Below are 20,515 nucleotides of genomic sequence, written 5' to 3'. Positions count from 1 at the left end.
AGAAGTTCTCTTTTTCTGAATAACAGTTCTCTCAGAGACCTGCTTAAAACCAATTTTAATTTAACTCTTTTTGGCTGGTTGAAATTTTGCTTTTCTGGAATAAATGAAACTGGGATGTCAGGTGTTATTTGGCCTAACTTGGTCCCTGTAGCACACGCGCTCCATCTTGATTGGCCTAAACTCATGACTTTGTCCTGGGCCCAGTGGGAGTCACTGGATACAGACAGATTTGTTGACTACATCAAAGATCACATTGTCAATAAAGATTCATGCTGATTGGTTTGATGCATCTATTGGCGATATAACTAGAGCTAGGGTTTGCTGAGGAAATAAAAGGGGGGAATGGAAAAGTATGGTCTCAGATTGTGACACTGTGAAATTGAGTAGATGTATAAAACAAGTGTCAGGCAGAAGAATTTGATCTTAGATTGTGTCTTAAAATAGGTTGTATTCAATTGGATTTGGGCAGATTGAGCGTTTTTATTTAAAGTTAGTGACTGGGTAGTGGGATCCAGGGATTGTTACCATAAAGATTTTGATATGAGGGTGTAGTGTGTCTGCAGCACTAATTGTGCCACCCACTTAAGTAGCCCTTTTAAACATGTCTCAGGCCTGTTTGTGCAGCCTGTTTGTGCAGTTTAAAACTGCCCTTTTGACCTGGCAAAATACACCTATTGCCAGTCTTAAACCTTTTGAATACATATAGGTCACCCCTAGGTTAGGTCCTAATAGCTCAGAGGGCAGCATGTTTAAAAAGTTTGACATGTAACTTTAGGTTTTACATGTCCTGGTAGTGAAAGTCATATTGTAACCCAAAATACTGAACATACCATACTTAGAAAGCTGGCATTTTCTTGTCCCAACCATTTGGGTCAATAGGTTTTGGCAGTATGGGCCGCCTCTAACTTTATAGGTGGGGCTGAGGCCGTCAACTACCACACTTGCACGTCACAAAGGCCCTTTCTGAGCACTCTCACAAAGGGTTGACACTAGTCTATTGTATCCCAAGATAAGCGGGGGCAGGGAATGGAGGAAGGAAACCTCTGGGGGTGGAAACCTCTAGAAGATTCTCCTACCTCAAAGCTGGTACCAAGTATAAATCTTGGACTCCCAGACCCAACACTTCAGTACACCTCTAGACCTATACAAGACTCAGAAGGACTGCTGTGCTGCTCTGCTGCAAGAAGGCCTGCTACTCAGTTGTCCTGTTACGATGCAGGCCTGCTGCCTGAGTGAGAAAGACTGGACCTGCACCCCAAACCCACGACCACCAGAGTGACTCCAGGGGCTAATTAGCTGGCCTCCCGATCAGAGCCTCAGGGACAGAAAGGAAGGCCCCCAGCCACTTTGAACCCCCCAGCACCTAGACTCTGTCTGCTATGATTCTTAACCTCCCCCAAGTGGTGCCACCTCAATCCTGGACCCTTCAATGTGGGCCTGAAGAAGCTCTGCCAGCATAGCTGTGGTTTTCATCAAATCTGGCGCAAAGCGGAGAGAAGCACAGCAAAAACCTCACCACACAGCTACAAGCTTCATCGGAACCGATGCCTAGCAGCACAGAGCCCCACAAGGCCGTGCAGCCCAGCTGCCAGCCTCAACAGAATCAGCACCGAACAATGCAAAAATCTTTCAAAGCCTTGCCTCCCACCTGCCAGCTTCATAGGAACCAACGCAACTTGACATCTCATAAAGCTGCGCTGCAGAGTTTCATCAGAACTGATGCAGCGTGACACAGCCCAACGCAGGACCTCGCACTGCAACTCTCGTAGCTCCTTGGAACTGATGCCGGATGACACAAAGTCGCACAAAGCAACGCCGCATAGAACATGCACTAGTATTTAAAGTACTTTGTTCAGTTGGCCTAACTTCGTCCCTGTAGCACCCGCGCTCCATCTTGGTTTGCCTGAACTCGTGACTTTGTCCTGGGTCCAGTGGGAGTCACTAGATACAGACAGATTTGTTGACTAAGAAAGTTTTTATCCTCATTTTATTTTACGCTTATTTAACATGTGAAATTGTGAAACATTATTGTTGTCTCGGTCTACTATTCCAACCATGGGAGTTGTGTTGTGTTTTATTGATTTTATGTCTATTGTTTCACTTGCTTTTGCAATGCATCATCTGCACTTTTATCACTTTGGTTATTGTACATATATGTCTAATTAAAAAAATTATACTTTTGCAACAAAGAGCCTCATAGTATTCCTTTTGGTTAACCATTGCATGGATGTCAACATAGAATAAGTGGTTTTGACTAAGGGCCTGACTTAGATCTTGGTGGTATTACCGCCAATCCACTGCAGAGGCGGACCCGAAAACAGCGTCAAGATGACAGTGTTCCACCTGCTATCTTTAGATGTATTGCGGCTGAGTGGCTGACCGCCACGACGGAGTGATGTCCTAGCCATCAGGTTAGTGGGTTCCCGCCTACAATATTTAGATGTTACATTTGTACAGGCAGCGTACTGGCGGCAGATTGCTGATGGAGGGAGACCATCACTGGACCCATTGGACATTGGACAATAGCAGAGGCTATGTAACAGAGATAAGTCACAAACACATACACACACTGTACCTTAGACATATGTGTCCCCTTGCACAACACACAACACACCCCATACACACTAATATCCATTGCCATTCCAACACCACACAACACGTACATGCCGAAAACACACATTGCCATACATTCATGACACAACACACACACACACAATTGAAAATGCACACACATGGCACAACCACAACAACCAACACAACTACACACTCATCTACACAAACACACTCACACACAAGCACAACTACACACACAACGACAAAGACAAACACACAACACCCCCCTAAATGTTGCGCACAGCAACATAACACACAACCAAACATGCACAACATCAAACTAACATGCAAGTGGCGCACATACAGGCACAACAACATCACCCACTCCAGCTCCCTCTGCCTCAACCAGCCAATCCACACACACACACACACACACACATACACATACTGACTCACATATACAACTGGAGGCACTACATCACAGGTTCACTTGCAATGTGCACACCTAGGCATAGTCGACGGGTGTGAATGTAACATCACAGTGGTGCCAACATTCATTTGGCAATGAATACTGACTCCACAATGACAGCTGTGTATTTGTGCAGTATGTGTCATATACCAGTGTGTCCCCACACAAATAGGTTTCCACCATATGCATGTCACAGTATTTTTTTTTTTTTACTGTGACATGTATATGACTGCAGTGGTCCCATGCACATATGCGGTGACCATACAACGTACACAGCCAATGAGAGTTCCCTACCTTTATTTCTGGCAAGGGGGGGTAGTGTTTTCACCGTGGTTCAGTGGCAGCAACAACGGAAGGTCTTGTCCAAAAATGGAAGTGGAATGGGGAAAAAATGTAGGTGTGTACTTAATTTCCACCCCCAATCTGCCAACTCAGGTGTGGAGGTCGAATTGCCACAGTTGGCTTGGCGGTAAGGCACATTCAAATCTGGTTGGCAGTAAAGGTGGCTGGAGTTCTTCTGTCAGTCCCTATTCTCAATTCTACCCTTGATGCGGCTGGAGATTCTTGGCGCAGCCGGTGGAACACGGACGGTCTTTCGTCTATGGTCCCGTGAACATCTAAATAGGGCGGGCAGACCACAAAGGCGGCAGGTGGGTTTTCCAATAGAAAACTGGTGGCAGAACCGTTACCACGAAGATCTAAATCAGGCCTAAAGTCAATTACTTTAGACAAACCACATAAAGTAATGTTACGGATAAGACCCCCAGACCTGTGTTATGATTATCCTTATTGTCGGGGAGCACTAGCATTGAAAATCAGATCTGACAGGAGTGACGGCTGTTTGCCTCCTTCAGGGAAATGGGAAAAGAAAAGAAACAGAGACATAGAGTATCGCCACAGTTCTGGTTTGATGGCTTGTCTGAATCTAATTACTGGAGTGCTAGAATCTAAAAAGCTAAAAAGTAAGAGCTTTAGCATACCTATATTTTGAACATTGACATTTGAACTTGAAATCCTGTGATATACCTTATGACATGCTTTGTATTACTACTCTGCATTATACTTGAAACTCTGTCTTCTGAGCTGTACTACAATTAATGTTCAGTTTCAATCAGAATGGCAATAAGCTTGTTTCCTAACCAGAGCTGCCTTCAAAACTAGGAAATTACATTTTATGCTTGGTTTGTGTTCGAGGTGACAATCATTGACACCTTAACGTTAAAGCAATTGTTAGTTTTTCATTTGTAGTTTCTACCTCAGTCATATATTCACTGTCTTTCATGTAAGCATATATCATACAACAATACTTATGTGCTAAGATACTTTCAATAAAACATGCAATAGTTCATACCCACACGGGTAATTCCTTGTAAAGTAAATAGTTCAATGGAGTATATAATCTTCATAGATGGCACCTGTGAAACAATAGCATGCAATAAAGTACAGAATGTCTGTGAGAGTTCTGTATTCCTATGGATGACTCCTGGTGAAAAAAAGTGCTAGTCTATTCTTTGTGAGTTATTTTTCTGGCTCCACCATGATTTGTGCCAACGTCTTTGGAGAACAGATAACAGGATTCCAGCAATATGTTTTGGCTATAGTAACAATGTATAATATTAGCCTAGCAAGGAAACTATGGGCCATGAGAAACATACACTCCACCACCACCTTCAGCAATTCTCATAAGAATCCCGTGGGCTCATAGGACATCTAGGGCCAGTACAATGGCGAAAAACGCAGTTGCGAGGCGCAAAAGGCCTTACGCGATGCAGAGTCACATTTTGCGAGTCGGTACCGACTCACAAAATGTGATTCCGACTCGCAAATAGGAAGGGGTGTTCCCTTCCTATTTGCGACCGCATCGCAATGTTGAGTTGCTTTGTGACTGCGAAAGCGGTCGCAAACCAACTCGCAGTTACCATCCACTTGAAGTGGATGGTAACTCATTCGCAAAAGGGAAGGGGTCCTCATGGGACCCCTTCCCCTTTGTGAATGCCACAAAAAAGTATTTTTCAGAGCAGGCAGTGGTCCTATGGACCACTGCCTGCTCTGAAAAAACCGAAACTAAATGGTTTCGGTATTTTTTCTTTTTGCAGCTCGTTTTCCTTTAAGGAAAACGGGCTGCAAAAAGAAAAAAAAAAACTGCTTTATTTAAAAGCAGTCACAGACATGGTGGTCTGCTGTCTCCAGCAGGCCACCATCCCTGTGAGTGTCTAGACTCGCTATGGGGTCGCAAACTGCGACCCACCTCATTAATATTCATGAGGTGGGTCTTTGCGACCCCATAGCGAGTCACAGAAGGTATCTGAGACACCTTTCTGCATTTCATTTTGCGAGTTGCAAATTGCGAGTCGCTAGTACTCGCAATTTGCAACTCACAAAATGATACCTACCTACATCTGGCCCCTAGTTCTTCTTGTCTTCACTCTGGTGTTTCATGATACATGTCCTTCTGAGACACTAGGGTTCTAGAGAGGCAGTGCCAACACACTACACACCCTTCTACTTCCCTCTGCTACTGAAGACATGCACGCTCATGAACCTCAGTGTAGTATTCTGTGTGGTACAAGCATGAAGTGGGTGCAGAAATGTCACTCCCTATGCATGGAAAGGAAAGGGGACCACACCACATGGTTTCCTTCCTGGTGGGCAAACAGAAAAATGGGCCACTTGACCTGAAATCTTGCCTACCATTCCACGCGAGCAGAAATAAATTATTTTGCATTCCTTCCCCTCTTGGACATTTATACCCAGCAGGAGCATATGAATATTGGGTAACTGGAACCTCTACTTTTTGTATGGTTGACCATAGGGGACTACGAGTCCCAGACTGCTTTTGGCCCCAGGAGGCAGCCATTTTCTTGCTCCAGCTGCCCCCACTCACCTGCCAGCAAGCGCTATAAAGCACCAGGGGGGTCATCGCAGCGCAGGACGCGCTGAACATTGAGAGGGGGACTACGAGTCCCAGAATGCTTCTGGCCCCAGGAGGCAGCCATTTTCTTGCTCCAGCTGCCCCCACTCACCTGCCAGCAAGCGCTATAAAGCGCCAGGGGGTCATCGCAGCGTGGGATGCGCTGAAAACTGAGAGAGGGACTACAAGTCCCAGATTGCTTCTGGCCCCAGGAGGCGGCCATTTTCTGGCTCCAGCTGCCCCCACTCACCTGCCAGCAAGCGCTATAAAATGCCAGGGGGACATCACAGTGCGGGACATGCTGAATACTGAGAGAAGGACTACGAGTGTCAGACTGCTTCTGGCTCCAGGAGGCAGCCATTTTCTTGCTCCAGCTGCCCCTACTCACCTGCCAGCAAGCGCTATAAAGCGCCAGGGGGTCATCGCAGCACAGGACGAGCGCAGGACGTGACCGTGCCAAGGGAGGGCCCATCCACACCCATCGGAGCCAGAAGAAGGCTGGATGGGCCACCCCCTTAACATCTATCATCAAGCAGGCCTCTCTGGTACTCTACATTACTTTACATTGTATTGCTGTGCTCTTCCTCTGGGTTCTATTGCACTCAAGTTAAAATGCGCTATGACTCCCTCTAAAGATACTAATCCCACAGCTTCCATGGTATCATACTTTACCACGGCCATATCCGCACTAAACACCGAAATTGATTCAGTCGAAGAAAGACAGGGGGTATCAAGGAAAACACCTGTTTCCTCACCCCCTCCCATGTCTAAGACAAGTAACATCGTAACTATGGGAGGGGAGGAGGGCGGGACCCCCCTGGAGGCTAGTAAGGCAAAGAAGGGACGCAAGATATCAAGCATACTCAAGGAGTGTGTCCTGCGGGACGAACTAAACATCTCCTCTGGTAGAGAGGATGACCTATCCATTAAAGATAAAGACGCCATTGTGTGCATGGAAGATACTGCTTCTCCCCCTATAAAACAGAAGAAGCCCACCGCAGGGAATTCGAGCATGCCCAAGCCAAAAGCCACCAAATCTAATGGGTGTAAGTGGGGCAATTCCCTGGCCTGTAAGCCACCTATAGCTGGGAAAAAACAGAGGGTGGAACCTGAGGGTCCCCAAGATCCGGATTCCAATTGTGGGGACAAAGCCTACATGGAATCCTTGTTAGAGAAAGCCCCTAAATCTCTAGTAAAATTGTTGCAGAGTATAAACTCCACACTAAAACAGTTACTAGAACTCACAAAGTGTAGCTTAACCCTTACCCCGAACACGGAGCCGGACACAGTGCTCTGTCCCTCAGGCCCAGCACCATAATATTGTGCTGCGGTACGTCATAAGGGCCAACATCCTAGACTAGGAGGACCGAAAAAGCTGATAAACACTCCTATGGAGCAGCCGGCCAATTGCAGTAGAATTCCAGCTAAATTCTCATTTCCATCTCTAGAGAATAATTGGAGAGGACAGGCCCCTAGGAGTACAGGGCTGATGGAGTTTAAAGCACATCATCCACCTATCGGAAAGAACCTACAAATTCTACAACTTCCACCTCAATGTACCCTTTACGTAATCGTGTTGAAAAATGTCCCACCCCTGTCACTTAATACTGACGAGCAGGATGACCAATTCAAAAATAAAGTAGTCGATTGGCTAAATAAAACACTGGGGAAGGGGGACAGTGAGTGCCTTTGGAGTGGTATTATTGGAGTAAGGACAGAACTTTGGCTGGGTAACAGCAAGAAAAGCCTCCCAGGTTGTTGTTTGGTAGTAAATTTTAAAAATCCATAGCAGGTAAAATGGATACTCAAGCAGTGTGAAACTACACAGGAAAGTAATGTCAACATCCAGGCTGTACCGTTGGGCTATTTTTATCAGCCACCCAAGGGCACCGACAGCAACCCTGGTAATGCCTCTAAATTTTCTATCCCCACTCAGAACCAATATAGTTCTCTGGGCCATTATCTAGATGAAGTTGATTGACTCAGAGAGAGTGACATGCCTGTGACTTTGACCTATTCGCTCTCTCTGACACAAATGATGAATGCAGACATAGTCAATCATAACTGCAGTCACCCTCAAAATAGTTCTGCTAGTGGGGGTGCGGGTGAACACAAATTCAGAAAGGAAACCCTCTCAACCAGAATTTGGAAGTTGAGAGTTTGAATATTCAGGGACAAAATTCAATTTCGCAGCATGTGGGGGCTGAAAGATCTTCCACACAGTACTGGCAGACACTTTTTTGGAACGTAGCAGGTATTGGGGAGTATTAGCATAGTACTGATTGGCTTGCCTTGTTAGAAAACAAGCAGGTGGTTTGCTTCCAAGAAACATGGGCCAATAGAGCCATTTATATCAATGGGTCTCAGTCAGTTACAACCCTGGCTACGCGAAAACCTGTCAGGTGCAGCAGTGGGGGGCTGATGACGCTGATTAACATCGCCTCAGGTGCTAAGGTAACTAAATGTAGAACTGACTCCCGTTAGTGTTGCTGTCCATGAAGGGCAGCCGGTTAATGCTCCTGGTCAATTTTTACCATAATAAATTTGTGAGATCTAATGTTGAGATTATACTCGCCCTAGAGAAGGCCATTGAGGAAATGGTTTGTTGTTTGGATAAGGATTTCATAATTAGGGGTGGGGATTTTAATGTCTCCCTTTCTTCCACAGGGGATGATAGGATTTGTGGATTAAATGATGAAGATGATTGCAACTATTTCCACGTTACCCAGCACCCCTGTGGGGACAAGTTAAACAATCTTATGAGGACTCATGATTTAGTGTTGGCAAGTGACATCTCACCGACCTTTACTCTCCCCGATATAACTTTCATTGGGGGGGCGGGTCTGTAATTGATCATATAATGATATCAAGGTCCTGGCGGGACAAACTGGATGTTTTTAAGGTTGTGCCAAGTGGCCTCAGCGATCATTATCCCCTGGTCCTATTGTTCCAGTATGGTTCAAAAAGAGAAGTCTGCAGAAAATGGGAGGCCCTGTGGATCACCATAGGAATAAAGGTGTGCTATGGCAAAAAGTGGACAAAGAAACTCTCTTAGGTAGGGTTGTGGGCAAAAAATGTGACACTTTTGAAACCTGCCTAAACACTGAGCTACCCCTGTCCCAGGTCCTGGGAACTTTCGCAGACATCTGCATGGCAGTTAGTGCACATTTAACGCTACCTACCCAATCTTCCAAAATCAAACTTGTAAAATGGTTCGATAAATCAACCACTCAAGCCCGTTCAAATCTCATACAGGTGTTAAAATCCACTCCGAGAAACAAATCAGAGGTCACAAAATGCAGGGCTCAGTACAAGAAGGCAGTTTCAGCTAGGGAGAAAGTGATAAGAGAAGAAGAATGGGAGACCACTGCTTCAGCTATTAATGACGGGGCACAGTTCTGGAAAGTTGTCAATACCCATTTTTTTAACTCTGATACCAGCAATGGTGTTGAGGTACACATCCCAGAGCAGAGATGGGTCAGTCATTTTACAAAGCTGTATGAAGGTCGTATGGATGACTGCGAAATGACTGTCGTAAATGCCCCTGCCATGCTTGGCATTGAGGAACTGGATATTCACTTGAATGATATCATACTAGCTATTAAGGGCTTATTGCCAGATAAGCACCCAGGGCCAGATGGGGTCCCAGTTGATCTCTTTAAGTATAACATTAATCTTTGGGCTTCAATTTTGGCAAATGTTTTCAGAGCTGCCTCAACCTCAGTCCTGCCTCCTTCATGGTCCAGTGCTATTATTGTCCCGATTTTAAAGAAGGGAGACTGTAGTGATCCTGCTTGTTATCATCCAATTTCTCTGACTGACGCCCCCGCAAAGATTTTTGGGAGAATCCTCCTGGACCATTTGGAAGCCTGGGCTCTTGACTGTAACATAATTTCCAAGTCTCAGTTTGGTTTCATGAAGGCGGTGGGGAAAGTCGACCAATGTTTGAACCTTTACCTGATCAGAGAAAAGTATGTGGGGGCGAAGCAAGGGTGTCTTTATTTTGCATTTATGGACATAACAGCAGCTTTTGTTAACATGGACAGAAGCAAATTATGGGCAATGCTAACCTATAAAGGTGCTAATTCAAAAATAGTATCTCTGTTGGCCCAACTTCACAATGATGTGGAAGCTATGGTCAGAGTTGGGCATGAGGGGCAATGCACCAGCCCCTTTAAGGTTAGGAAAGGGGTAAGACAGGGTTGTGTTCTTGCACCCTTCCTCTTCACGTTCTATATAAATAGTCTAGAGGAAGCTCTGATTGATGAAAAGGCAGATCCCCCTAAGATTGCCGACAGACCAAAACCGGTATTAATGTATGCCAATTATTGTGTCCTGATGGCACGAACTGGAAGGGGCCTCCAAAAACGTTTAAACAGATTTGTGGATTTCATGACGGCCTTGGGATTGTCCACAAACAAAACAAAGTCATATACTATGATCTGTGGCTACCCAAGAACTAGAGCCCCTCAGTTTTATATTGAAGGCATCCAACTGAGCAGTGTGATTACCTTCACGCATTTGGGGATTCCCTTTGATAATAGGTCTAACTGGAAGCACCGTAGAGAAATTAGGGTCACACAATACAACCAAGCAGTGTCAGCTTTATGTAAATTAATTATCAAACTAGGCTGTGCACCACTAAAGCCCATTACCACCATCTATAAGGCAAGGCCTACTTCAATTGTCAGATCTGGAGCTAGTGTATGGGGCTTTACGGGCGCATAATCTCTGCAAATAAGAGAAAACACATTTCTGAAAAGTCTACTCTCACTCTCACAGAGCGTTCCCGCTACAATTACACATGCAGAATTAGGTCTCCCTTTTCTGGAGGACTTGATAGCCCTTTAGCCCTCTGGATGTCTGTTTGGACTAGGCCGGAAGCAGCTCTCACTCTGACACTCCTTATAGACTGCATGAGGCTGGATCGAGTACATAGATGTCCCTGGGTTATGTACATTAAAGAGTCCCTGAGCAGACTTAACAGATCAGACTTAGGGCCTGATTCTAACTTTGGAGGACGGTGTTAAACCGTCCCAAAAGTGGCGGATATACCACCTACCGTATTACGAGTCCATTATATCCTATGGAACTCGTAATACGGTAGGTGGTATATCCGCCACTTTTGGGACGGTTTAACACCGTCCTCCAAAGTTAGAATCAGGCCCTTATTCTTTAACCCTGAGGCCATAGTTAAACAGGACATCCCAGTAGTAAAAAATGAATTTCAGAAGAAATTGGCTACTGATAGTGAGAGACACGATATGGGGAAAGGCATGGTGATAGCTTATCTTCCCTTATGTACCACATTTAAAATTGAACTCTATCTTTTAACAGTACCGCAGCATCATAGATTTTTTCTGACAAGGCTACGCCTGGGCCTGGCCCATTTTTTAGTGGCTTATCCCCCTAAGGTGTACCACAATAGGGTCCTAATACCCTGTCCATGTGATATGCGTACAGAACAATCACAAATGCATAGTATTCTGTAAGCTGTACAAAGAGCAGAGAAAGGACTTTTTAATGCCACTTCTTAAATCACTAAATATTGGTAGGTGTACGAAGCTATTTTTCACCTGCAGTTACTCCAGTCTGATTTGATTTGTATGGTTATTTATTGCTTTATTGCTGCAGCAATAAAAGAAAGGAAATATCTTGATTCTAACGGTTAACCATTTTGCTATAAATTTGCACAGTTCGGCAAATAATATTTTAGATGACCAAAAGACGACTATCTGCTCAGGTATGTAAATTTTAAGAGGTTCTAACTATTGTACTGATCATCTTATGTACATAAATCCCATTTGCTATTTATTGATGCACTGTTCGGCAAATAATATTTTAGATGTCCATATTACTATTTGATCAGGTATGCACATTTTTAGAGGTTCCAATTATTGTAATGATCATCTTATGTACATATATCATATTGCTATTTATTGATGTTTCTTTTTATCTTTTTAACCTATTAATTAATTTTCTACAGGCAGCGCTGCCCTAGCGGATCGAGAGCACCGGCACCGCCAGGCTGTCAGCTGGCTGCAACCTGGCAGTGCCGGCGGTCGAACTGTGGCGGCTCCACCACCGTCATAATAGGGGGGTCGGACCACCACTTTTGGCAGCTGTCTGAACGCCACTGCGAGTCTGGCGCTCCTTGGGCCACCAGTCTTGGGCCACCAGACTCGTAATGAGGCTCAATATGTATGTGTAGGAATGGTTACCCTCCTTTTTGCCTGCTGTCAGTGTGCTTAGACTGTTTTCACTGGGATCCTGCTGACCAGGGCCCCACTGTTTGTGTTCTCTTCTTCTAAATCTGGTTGCCTAGGATTTTTGTACACTTCACAATTGGCATTCTGGTGCCCCCTTATAAGTTCCTAGTATATGGTACGTAGGTACCCAGGGCATTAAAGCATCAGGGGTTCACCATGGGCTGCAGCATGTACTATGCCACCCATGCAAAATGTGTCTGCAGGCCTGTCATTGCAGCCTGCGTGAAAAGGTGCTTGCACCCTTTCACTACAAGTCACTGCACCAGGTCACTGTAAGTCACTCCTATGGTAGACCCTCCTAGCCCAGAGGGCAGGGTGCAGGTCCTTGTGTGTGAGGACATCCCTGCATGAGCAGAGGTCCCCTGTGAACTCCAGTTCCATTACACTGGACTTCTTAAGTGCTGGGAAGCCATTTTACCCATGTACTGGACACAGGTCACCATATCCAGTTACACAATGGTTACTCCGAACCTGGGTATGTTTGGTATCAAACATGTCGGAATCATATCCCAGTACTGTTGTCAGTATTGGTTGTATGATTCCATGCACTCTGGGGGTTCCTTAGAGGACCCCTCCAGTATTGCTCCTACCAGTCTTCTGGGGGTTTCTAGGCATCCTGTGCTGCTGCCACCCCACTGACAGGTGTCTGCCCTCCTGCTGCTTGACCAGCTCAGGCAGGGAAAGGCAGGATAAAGGATTTTCTGTGGGAGAGGGAGGCAACGCCCTCTCTCTTGGAAATAGGTGTTACAAGGCTTGGGAGGGTTAGCCTCCCAAGCCACTGGTTTGTTTTGAAGGGAACATCTGGTGCCCTCCTTGCATAAACCAGTTTTCACCAGTCCAGGGACCCCCACTCACTGATCTGGCGTGAAACTGGACAAAGGAGAGAGTGGTGACCTCTACCATGTCCATCACCACCCCTGAGGTGGTGCCCAGAGCTCCTCCAGGTGGCCACTCGATTCTGCCATCTTGAAACCAAGATGTGCAGAGGCCCCTGGGAGCATATTAGTGGCCGGGTCAGGCAGGTGACGTCAGAGACCCCTCCTGATAGGTGGTGACCTTGCTAGGGTTTGCAGGTGTGTCCCCAGATATGATGTGCAAGACTCCACCAAGACTCCTCTGTATCGTTTACTTCTACTTCTGGTCACTGGAATTGCAACTGGACTCTTCAAGAACTGACAAGACTGCAACTCCGGCGACAACCTTGCTTTGCAACTTTGTTTCTCTGTGCATCCTCTGGGTTCAGCGAAACGTCAGCCTGAACCAAGAAGCAACCTCCCATGGAGTGAAGGGGCCACTCCCCTGCATCTGCAGGCACCTACAGCAACGACATCTGGCTGCGTGGATCTGCTCTCCTCTGGAACCGCACGGATCCTGCATCACAAGCGGTGGTCTGGAGTGGTCCCCTTGGTGCTCTCTGCCGGCTGTCCAATGTGGGAAACGGTGAGCCCTAGCCTTTCCTTGCAGGAGAGTACCCCCTGCACAGTGACCTTTGCAGCTACCAAGGCTTGTTGTCTCCTGCTCCGAGGGATCTTCAGGCTCCGAGTAGCCCCGGCCCCTAGCACTTCATCCTGCCAAGCACAGTTTCTTCTCTGCTGCGCCATCAACGTGGGACTCCTTTTCAGGTGTGCTGACAGCCCAGACTCCCCTCCAAGGGTTGAGTCCACTGGACCTTGCTGGTCCTCTTCAGCCTTGCAACTCTTCTTTTGCTCCTCTTGCATTTTCCAACACCAGTGACCATCTGTGACCCGGCAACCAGTATGGGACACCATCTACACCACTCCAAGGTCTTCTCTTCAGCTCCTGGGCTCCAGAGCTGGTCTTCCTCTTCCCCCATTGAGCCAAGCCAGATCTTCATTCACAGAAGGATGGGTAGAAGCTCCTGTCCCCACTAGACACTCCTTTGTGGACTGGGCTCTGTCCCCTTCTTTTGCAGGTCCTCTTCTAAAGGAATTCACCTTTGGTTTCTTCTAGTCTGGTCCTGTTCTAAGTCCTCTTGTTAGTTCTTGGGAGGACCAGGTACTTACCTCTGCTCTCCTGGTCGCTGGGGGTCACTCAGGTACTCACCTCTTGGGGTTCCTAATTCTTCCAGCTCCCCTCTAGCAATTTCATATCCTTAGAGGGGGAAGGGGAGGGGGGACACTTCACTTCGCATTGCACTTTCTTAGTATATGGTTTGGCCCTACCTTGGGCTTCACTATTCTTTACAATTCTTTCCAAAGCTTGTTGTTTCTCTGCTAATTTCTGATTGCTATCTTGTTTATATATAGTGTGTACTTACCTCCATTTGAGGGGACTGCCTTTAAGTAATCTAGTAATATGTTACTATAGTAAAGTACCTTTATTTTTGTAACACAGTGTGTTTCTTCCATGTGTGTTAAGTTGCTGTGTGACTATTGTGGTATTGGATAAGCTTTGCATGTTTCCTAGATACGTCTTGGCTGCTCATCCACAGCTACCTCTAGAGAGCCCTCCCTACATACACTAATAGGGGTTGCCTGGACGTGGTGTCTGCCACACACCAGGCCAGCTTCCTACAGTATGCAGCACATTTTTTCCATCGAAAACTGGCCCTCTTTTTACGATGTGGGTAACTCTAGATTTTGGACCCCATCTCAGCCAGCACCTAGGGAAACCTAGCCAACCTGTACATGTTTGAAAACCAGACTCCTAGGGGCATCCAGGACGATGTGACTTGCGTGGATCACATTAGGTTTTTTTACCCACAATGCCCTGCAAACCTCAAACGTTTCCTGAAATCACCCATTTTCCTTACATTTCTGTGATGGAAACTTTTGGAATCTACAAAATTCCTACAACCAAACATTGCCCCATCTGTGCCAATAAAAACGCTGCCCCACCTATTTGCAGGGCCTAGTACAGGCCTGATTTCTGGAGGTACAAGCAGTTTCCATCACAGAAATATAGGGAAAATGCATGACTTCAGGCGAAGTTTGTGTTTTGCCAGGCATTGTGGGGGGGAGGGGGCAGAAAGACTATGCTAAAAAAATGTTGGGGGGGGGGGTGGAGGCTTTGCTAGGGCCATCATGGCCTGCACTCACCCCTACACCTACTAAAAAAAAATATCTGGTGTCCTAGTGGTGCATTCTGCCCCAAGGCTTATCAAGTACCCATATCAACATTTTTACCAGTTTTCTTTCACAAGTTTGTGTCACTTAATTCATTCAGTTATGTGTGTGTTGCTATAGGCTCAATAATTGATCTGTGAGATCACTGAATTAATTTGCAGTTATTTGTATTAAGTCTACTTACTGTTCTTTAGAAGACAATTAATATCAGCTTTGCACAATGCAGTGGATTATCTCCCAAGCACATACTGAACACTGGGCTAAGGAGTGTTAGATTACTTTCTGGTCATTTTGCATAGCCTGTTAATGGTGCTAACATTCCAAAGAAGCAGGTGGGTCAACTGGATCTTTTTCTACTGGCCTCACCAAAACTTACCACATTTGTATTTGTTCAAGATTTGAAGCAAAGTTAAAAGCACACATTGGATGAAGGCACTGATCTTCTATTTAATTTATAGGAAGATATAAAATACACTGTGCAAACATCTGTAATCACACTTCCATCATCCTCCAAGTGAACTCAACAGTGTGGACATAGTCAAAGAGAATTTTAAGAACAACCGGTGCACCCCAGGTCCATTTCAATGGCAAGTCAAATTCAGTGGCAGTATTAATGTTTTGAACTAAAAACATGCTATTTATTATTAGTTTTGGATTGTAGAGTTCTGTAGGTATAGCAGAGGCTGAGCACTAGTGGGAAGCCAGAGTCCAATCATTGATGGAGGGCTCAGTGCATTCTGACTCATAAAAGATTCATAAAATTCCTTTGCAATTAGTAACTGCTCATTGGAACCAGTCCTTGTGTACCAACCCTGTGTCCCTCCCGGTCCTCTCTGACCTCCTCCTTCCCAGCACTGGGGGAGTGTAGCCAAGAGTTATGGACCAGCGCAGGATCCATCATACCTTGGAGGATTCCAGGGCGGTCTGCACGACATGACTGCAAGATGCAGGTTTATTTTCCCCTATTAGCAGCTGCAATTGGACTGGCTCACTGTGAAATATTTGTTGACTTAGTGGAACATGTGCTTCCTGATCACCACTACGTGTACAAAGTTATGGGGCTCATGCTACTTACTGCTTGTATTGATGTTGTTGGATGGATTGTGTGGTCTGATATATCTGCTGTACTGCTGATGACAAAAATCCAATAAAGACTGTAGGAAATTGTGCTGTTAGTTGTGTGACCTGCACAATTAATATGTCCACAATTGTCCCTACTGGGAATTGAGCACCCCATTGTAGCGCTTGACTTTCTCAGGATAGTGAGACAGAGCAGTAAAAGGCCTAATCAGGGGAGGTGGTGTGGGCTAGTAACACAGACACACAATATTAACACTCAATAAATGACTATCCAGTCAGTATTTTTAATTTAAAAAAGGAGAAGTACATTTATTACACACACAAAACTAAATGCTCTGCAATAATTTACAAATATGATAATCGGCAGATGAAAAGTACTAGATATGACATTGTGTATTTCCCTGTGACTCTTCCAAGGGGTCATACAATCATAACAAGTGAGTATATTGGTCTTCTCAATCCAATAAAAAAATTAGAATGAGTAACACCTATGTCTGTGCACTTTTCTTACAATTTTCACCATTAAACTGAAGTCACAAAAACAGCCCTTAGAAGGTGTCACATTGTAGTGATACTGCATTGCAACCATACACTGCCCCCTAAATAGCTGCAGGGCCCACTTCAGAGACTCAGGACTGGAGAGGGGCACATCGGGCAAGTGTTGGACTCACAGGTGGCAGAAGCACCAGGAGAGTTCCAGGCAGTCTTTGATGACCCTGGGACTGCAGGAGAACAGGGGGGAAGCCAATAAGCCCTAGGAGAATCTTGAATTCAAGGGTGTAGAGAACAGGTCCAGTCCTTCTTACTGCAGACAAGAAGCAGCAAGCAGTAGGCCAACACTGCAAAGCAAGTAGCAAAATGGCATTCCCTTCTATAGCACTGCACTCAGCAGGCAGTAGGTCACCACAGCATTGCAGTTGCAGAGTAGCAGTCCCTCCTGGCAGCACAGCAGTCCTTCCTGCCAGAATGTCCTTGGTTCCAGTAAAGGTCCGATTTGGTGGGGTTTGGGTTCCTGTACTTCTACCCAAATGTGCTATTGAAGTGGGGGGACTTCAAAGAGACCTTTGACTATCACAAGGTCCGTGCTTTTCTTTCCCTGGCTCCCGACACTCTACGGGGGGAGAATGGGATTATGCAGCCCTTTGTGTGGGGAGAGGCACATCCCTATCTAGTTGTAAGTGAAGCAGTGCTAAGCTCTATCCCCCATCAAGACAGGGAATGCACAAAGCCCAGTTGTCATCCACCCAGATGTGTATTCGGAGACAGAGGAACAGAATTGTTAAGGTAAAAGCGTGCCAATTTTCTAAAACTAGCATTTTTAGACTTATAATTTAAAATATGACTTCACCATAAGTTGTGATTTAAAACTGCTAGCCCACAGACACCAAAGTCCATATTTCCATCTTTTCCCAATTGAAAGTTACACTTAACAGATGCTTCAATGTAACCCCAATGTTAACCTATGACAGAGATAGGCCTTACATTAGTGGAAAACATGTTTGATAGTTGTTCAGTACCAGGACATGTTAAACTTAAAAGTACATGTGCAGCTTTTTAAACCTGTACATGCATGTTCTGCAGTGGCAGCCCTGAGGCATGTTTGAAAGACTAATGTACTGGGCAGAACAATCAGTGCTGAAGGCCCATTAGTAGCATTTAATTTACAGGCTCTTGGCAAATATGGTGCAATTTACTAGGAACGTACAAGTAAATTAAATATGCCAGTTGAGTATACACCAATGTCACAATACTTTAAGCAGAAAGTTCATGTGCTTTGGCACTGGTTAGCAGTGGTAAAGTGTCCAGAATCCTAATGCCAACAAAGACAAGGGCAAAAAAAAAAGGATGCAGAAGCAAATAAGTCCATGGATGACCCTGCAGAAAGGGCTATTTCCAACACTACCCCCTTCCAGCCTAAAGCTAGGGTAGACTAATCAATATCTTGATGGGCTTCCCTGCTTAGAGTGATAGAACATGGGCAATTGCCCACTACTGCAGGGACACTTGTCAGTTCTATGACTCTGTGAACCCAATTGGATCCCTTTATCAATACTCTCTGGGGGCCACTGAACTGACCCAAGGGGAACCCTTTTCCTCATCGGTGAGCCCCATCTGTGCAGCACCTAACTTTAATTTGTTCACAAATACATCCCAGTAGGTGGACAGTACCACCAAGGCCAACGTAGTGATGTGACCCATTCCACCTCTTGGGTCTGACTTCGGTCCGCTGCCCAAGGCAAACTCTGTCCATAGGGTCAGCACCAACCGAGGCCACTGACAGCTGTCAGTCTCAAGAGCCAGGTCCCAGGCCATCCAGGGGTGTCAGTCCTCTGTAGTTTCTTAGAGAGCGGGGATTCGCCCCAGATGCCTTGCATCCTTTCTCCACTCCATCTCCCACCAGTTCAGGGGTGGTATCCTGTAGCTGGTCCTGCAAACTAGGGTCTGTTCGCTTTACCTGGACAGGAGTCAGGGGTGTGTCTTTCCTCCTCCTGCCCCTACATCTGAAGTTCTGTACCCTCTGTTGGCAAGTGGTACTCCAAGAAAACTGAACGGTCAGGGCATCTGTGCCAGCTGCCCTTCTCAGTTTTCCTAACACTGTGGGCAACTCATTCGCTAGAATGCAGTCAGTGGGCATCTGGAGACTAACTACAACCCTTCTCTTTCTCACCTCCCCAACCCACTCTAAGGACTCCAGGGCCATAGGGTGGTAAAAGTCTTGCCCACGGGCTGGAGTCACTCTACACACCTTGCCAGTGTACTGCTCTGGGAAGACTAGCTCTTCCACAATCGTGGTCCTGCTAACCCCGGTATCCCTCAGAGCAGTGGTTTGGACCACATCAAGCCAGTTAATGGCCCATCAGCATGGTGAGGGGCCATCGGGTTGAAAATGTCACCCCCCAGCTCCCTTTGTGTGTGACTGTCTAGAGGGAATGCACAAAGCCCAGCTGTCATCGACCCCAGATGTGTATTCAGAGGCAGACAGAGGCACAGAATAGTTAAGGTAAAAACATTCCAACTTTCTAAAAGGAGTCATATAAGACACAGAGGGCCAGATGTATGAAAGCATTTTGCATTCGCAACGGTGCGAATGCCCGTTTGCGAATGCAAAATGCAAGTTCAGAATGTATGGAATACATTCTGAACGCAATTTTAAGGAATCGCGACTCTCTAAATTAGAAATCGCAAATAAGGATTCCTTATTTGCGATTTCTTAGCACATGTATGAAGCAATTCCTAAATGCGATTTTGGCATTTAGGAATCGCTAATTACCACCAAGTTGAACTTGGTGGTAACCATGTGCAAAATTTTAAAATGCATTTTTAAATTGTACATGTAAAGCACACATGCCCTTTTGGCATGTGTGCACCTTACATGTCCAGAAATCGCAATCTTGGAAATGCAAAAAATTCGCAGATATGGGCCAGGCCCATAGCTGCCAAGAGGGCCGGTATCGCAATTTGCGATTCGGTAATAGCATTTGCGATTTTTAAGAAATCGCTATTACCGAATCGCAAATGTGATACATGGCACTTTGCGAGTCGGAAATAGCGATTTCTTAAAAAAGAATGATGCATCTGGCCCAGAATGACAAAATTCATATCAGCTAAAGTAAAATTATATTCAGAATGAAAAAAAATATTTGCTGGACTTGTATACTATATATATTTGCAAACAATATAATTCCATGATGCCCAAAACTGCATACAATGATATAAAGGAGGTCAGCAGAAATCAATTCTTCAATCTTTTGCCAAAGGTGGGCTGAGAAGTACTTGATCCCATTCTCATAGTAGGCGATTTCTACGTTTTGTATGAATTGACAGAGCAGCGTTGGTCATCATGCACCATAATTTGTTGCCCTTGGGGAAGTATCCACCTGTGGACATCTGTTGTCTGGCCTAGCTGCAGGGTTGAATGGGGGAAGATACTTTCTTCTATCTTTGATTTGTAGAAGTGCATCACTGAGTGAATCTACATTTTCCAGACTCTGAATTTGAGAATAGAATAATTACGGGCACAGTTTCACAGCAGGCACCAAACCAATGCAAGACTGCTGACTTAACCTTACCATCACAGACAGGCCATGCTTCTCTAGCCATTGCCACCCTGTTTGGAAGCTAAGCTTGTAACCACAACTCGATAAAG

At 45.5% G+C, this 20,515-nt stretch overlaps 1 protein-coding gene across 2 annotated transcripts in view; it reads left to right on the top strand.

Moving 5' to 3' along the window:
• TRPM3 (transient receptor potential cation channel subfamily M member 3) overlaps positions 1-20,515 on the top strand; it is a 1,350,903-nt gene that overhangs the window by 715,264 nt on the left and 615,124 nt on the right. The window lies entirely within an intron of this gene.

The sequence above is a fragment of the Pleurodeles waltl genome, chromosome 1_1, assembly GCF_031143425.1.
Source record: "Pleurodeles waltl isolate 20211129_DDA chromosome 1_1, aPleWal1.hap1.20221129, whole genome shotgun sequence".
In the NCBI taxonomy this organism is placed as follows: domain Eukaryota; kingdom Metazoa; phylum Chordata; class Amphibia; order Caudata; family Salamandridae; genus Pleurodeles; species Pleurodeles waltl.
The sequence above is the reverse complement of the archived record's forward strand: the minus strand, read 5'-3'. Positions and strand labels throughout refer to the sequence as shown.